The following is a 4,833-nucleotide window of genomic DNA, read 5'->3' as shown; positions in this document are numbered from 1 at the left end:
GATGTTATACAAGATGTATATGACCTCTTTGTATGTGCTTTTCTATGCACTAAATGTTCCTGGGCTTTATTAATGTTCTCATACTTAAAGTTGCAAGTGCGCAGCATTGCATTGAATTCCAATGTATTTGAACAGATTACATGACAAGTAAGTAATAGATAAGATCACTTATATAGATAAGAAATACATATATAGATAGATAAGTAATGATATGTGTGTGTGTGTGTGTGTGTGTGTGTGTGTGTGTGTGTCACATGGAACATTCCACTAAGTCCAGCTCCAGGCCTGCTGACAGTCAGATGTGCAGTTCTTTCCATTCTAATAAAGTACACCACTAGATGGAGCAAAAAGTGTACAAAAGACTCCAGAATCACAGGAACCAGCACTCAAGAATTCAACTGAACATTTCCCATTAAAATAACATTAATCAGGCATGCCTCCCCAGTAAAATAATTAAAAAAAATACTTAAATGTTAATGTGCAGTAAAAAGTCAGCCCATGTTAATACAAAACATGAGCAAATATGACCATTTTTACCCAAAAATAATCAGTCAGAAAGTGTTTGTGAGTGAGAGTGACTATCTGTCAACTTATTGTAAAGGAGGCCAAACTGCTTTTAGAGAGAGGAGTTCCTCCTCTGAGCCTGAATGACTTTTACAACAACAGGTTTCCGCTCATTTCTCTCCTCTATTCGGTTAGGCACAAAGCTGAGTGTGAGGCAGTGCTTTTCCTGCTCTGAATGGGCTGAGAGTGAGAAATGTCATGTTAAACTGACCTCAGATCAGTGGAAACAGAGAAGCGCTCATGGCTGGTGCAGAGTTTAGTTGCTATGCTGCCATAGACCTCACCCCAAGAACTTTTGTTGCTCACTGGACAAATTATGTTTTGTGATCCATAATGGCAGACCGTTCGAGGCAGTGAAATGATCGGAGTAAAATTTCAAGGATTCCTATTTGGTCTGTTAAGAAAAACAAAATTGTGTGTGTGTGTTTGTGAGAATGGGGGATGAAGGGGGTTGGCATAGAAAGTTGTGATTGTATAATTAATGTGTGTGTGTGTGTGCATGTGTGTCCGTGTGTATGGAAGTGAGCATGTATGGGTGAGAGTGTTTGTGTGTGAAAGACCACACCAGCTACATTGAACATTAGACAAAGTGATTGATGATGTCCACCAGTCTCCCAAGCACAGATGCATTCTGTACTGGCAATCTAGACTATTAGAGTTCAGGAAGTGTCTCAACCATTAAACAGCCCCTGTATATTCACTTAAAACTGCCAAGAGGATGGAAAAGCCAAGAGGGAAAAATGCATTCTGCTTTTTTTTCCATCAGTTGGCTCAAATCGTGAACCATATCTGGAGATAGAGCTATTCAGTTTAGACGCCTGCTAAATTTTTCCATGACGGTTGAATAAAGGTTTCCACTCTGTATGTCCAAATGATTGCTCTACTGGTGATACTCTGAAGTTTTTACAGTCTCTACTATAGAGTCGTTAAAATGTATATGAAGTAATATATTTTTTTTTATTGTATTTAATTATTGGAAAATATTTTAATTACTATAAGCTCTATAGGTTTAATTAAACCTGAAGGAGAGAGAAAAGACCACTGTATATTTCAGAATGGGGTGGAGCTTCTGTCCTCACAGACTCCCATGAGTTGGTGATTCAGAATGGGAGTGTCTTCAAATGCTATGATATGTTTGTTTACAGGCTGACTACTCCTCTCCATCACACACACACAGTGTCCTGTCTGTGTTTTATTTTTTCTTCATGTTCACCTTGCATTGGTTTGCTTTATGGGCTTATAAAACCCTCTTAATTTCCTGTTTTTTTTTTTTTAACTACTCTTAGTCTTCATTCATTTTGTGGAATATCCAAAGTTTACAGATCACATAATTTGCTAAGCAAATTCAGTTCAGTGAACAAGCAGCACAGAATGTACTGTACATTATCATTTGAGTAACAGTGAGTTCTCAGCATTGTTTTCTTGTTTCTGTCATTACATTATCAATATATTATAAAAAATTAATTATTGATTTTACTCTTCATATTTGACACTCTATTTTCATCTTTATTTAATCTATCTAATTTATTTAATTAGAGGGCTGAAATAATGTAATTTTTATACTATTTGTATAACAAATGACTAATTAATAAGAGATCATTAAGACATTCATTTTACAAAAGATCTCAACGTGTACAAGCTGATCAGTCTAAAGAGAATAATTTGTTGTTCAGGTGTCATTGTACCCCATAAGAGTCAGAATCACCTTACACACACTCAGTCAGAAGAGGGCCACATCCACAATGAACAGGATCTTTTGGGATTTCTTTTGTTTTCCACTCACTCACAAAGAAAAGGCATGAATGTATCAAATCAGGTCTAGAGAAGTGAAGAGAGTTTGTTTAATGATGACTAATATTTCTTCATTTTTTTTTTTTCGAAAATGAAGATGAACTTACACTTCCTGCTCTAGAGAGATCACTTACTTTCAGTAAAGAGAATAAGAGGGGGAGAGATGGAGTGAGTCATTAAAAGGCCCACACAGAATATGAGTGCAAAGGTTATTTTCACAGAATTTCCCTGTTCTACACATTGTGTATGCAAATTTTTTTTGGCTCATTTTAAAATATTTTAATCTCTGTTTAATACATTTCTTCATACTGAAATATTTTGCACAAATTTTCCCCACAAATAGTGCAGAAGTTTCCATGCGGGCCTAGTCATTAAAATCAATGGCTGAGCAAAAATATGATGAATATACACTACCAGTCAAAAGTTTTTTTTTTAATATTATTTTAGAAAAAAAGAGTACACGTAGTGTAGTGACAAAAATACCCAGATAAACCTATATTTTTGTCTCTTAAAAGTACACATTTATATTAAATCCATACAGAATCATTTTAAACATTTAAACCTTTATAAAACGTTTTTTTCAGATCATAAAAAACATACATTCAGGTTAGTGTGTCCAAACCTCTAAATGTAATTAAAGGTAACCAGGCTTTCATAATATATTGACCCAATGTAACTAGACTGCAATTTTTGAATTATTCCTGCACCATTTTCAAGTTAAACATATCTTAATCCAAACCAATTAAACCAGTGCTTGATCTTTTTGAGCACTTTGATTTCATGCTCTCAACTGTCTCAAGACCGTTCACAATGATGTTTATGCAAATTTTTATTTAATTTGTACAAATAAGCTCTTTTGCACTACTAATCATTATATCTGCACTGTTGTTACTTCACTGGTTTGCACTCTATCTGCCATGTGCCTTGTGCCTTGTGCTGCTTTATATATTTTTTTACATTTTACCTTATTTGTATAGTTGTATTTTATATTTAATCTGTATCTATCTGTATTTATGTTCTACTGTTAGTGTTATCTGTATGCACCAAGGGTCTGAGAGTAACGCAATTTCAATTTTCTGTGTGTATGTGCTGTACATGTGGAAGAATTGACAATAAAGCAGACTTGACTTGACTTGGCTTGACTTGACTTACAGCAATGGAAAACAGAGTCAGACTGAAAGTCCATACCGTCATATCACACCACTTCAACATAAATCCATGAACACACGAGTACATATATTGAAACAATGTAAAGGCATTTGAGATCACTCCTAACACCCATAAAACCACATCAACTCCCCACAGAGCGGAAAGAGTGGGTGGCACTGCCAACTAAAGGCGTAAAGGTATACCTGTACTGAAGTCATGCCACAGGATCGAATGCAAGAACAGTGTGAGTGAAAGCATGACACAGGTTTTAGCAGTGGGTTGTGGTGGGAAGTGCTATAATTAAAGTAAAATATCATTTTTGGTTTTATATTATTTGTACATGTAGTTAGGCTATTATTAATACTGAGAATAAATGAAATATTTGTAGGCCTACTTGTATATTTGTTAAACTGCAGGATAATTTGGATCATTTATTTTGGCTAAATTAAAAAGAACATAAAATGTTATATGTGAACTAACCATTTAGAGACACACTCTGTCACGGACCCACATACAGGCAGTCACACATTAAAGTAAAAGTATACATACAATTAGCTCTAAGAACAACTCGGAAACCTGTGTACAATACCACTGTTTTTCCAACCGTTCCTGAGAACCTTTGATGTCACACACAGAACAGTCTGTGCAGTGCTGCTTCAAGTCCAACACCTATTGTGTTTTATTAGGAGATGCACAACAGTTCTTCTGTGGCTTTATAGGTAATATTTTCACGTACACAATTTAGCAAAATCAGACAATATTGTGTGTAATGTATACCACAATATTAACTTCTTATTATTGAATTGTTGCATTTGCAATTGGTCAGTGTTCAAAAAATGCTGGGAAATCACTTCATGTAGCCCTACAAGAGTGATTACTGAAACTGTCTGTAAAAAAGAAAGTCACGTTTTAGAGAAGAAAAAAATCACCCACTGACTTTCAAAGCTGCTGCATAGTAACAACTTTCTACTTCGCGGACCTTGATAGAAATGTAGTGGAGTGAAAAGTACAATATTTGTCTTTCAAATGTAGTGAAGTTAAAGTCATAAGTTCCCAGAAAAAATAATACTCAAGTAAAGTACCAATACTCAAAAAGTGTACTTAAGTACAATACTCAAGTAAATGTACTTAGTTACTGTCCGCCTCTGCTGGACACTCAATGCTGTGATACTGAGGTGCTGCAATACCACACAGATGTCTAGCTCTTTGTTCGCGTGTGGTGCAGGTGAGCACGTGCCAGCGCACAGCACAACCTGTTGATCTCTATGGAGGCAGGCAGCAGGAGTTCTGCGCATGCGTGAGCGCCTTGCGTCCTGCATCACCTCGCTA

This window comes from Sinocyclocheilus anshuiensis, unplaced genomic scaffold (genome assembly GCF_001515605.1).
Source record: "Sinocyclocheilus anshuiensis isolate Anshui unplaced genomic scaffold, SAMN03320099.WGS_v1.1 scaffold354, whole genome shotgun sequence".
Lineage (NCBI taxonomy): Eukaryota > Metazoa > Chordata > Actinopteri > Cypriniformes > Cyprinidae > Sinocyclocheilus > Sinocyclocheilus anshuiensis.
This window is presented reverse-complemented; position numbering follows the sequence as displayed.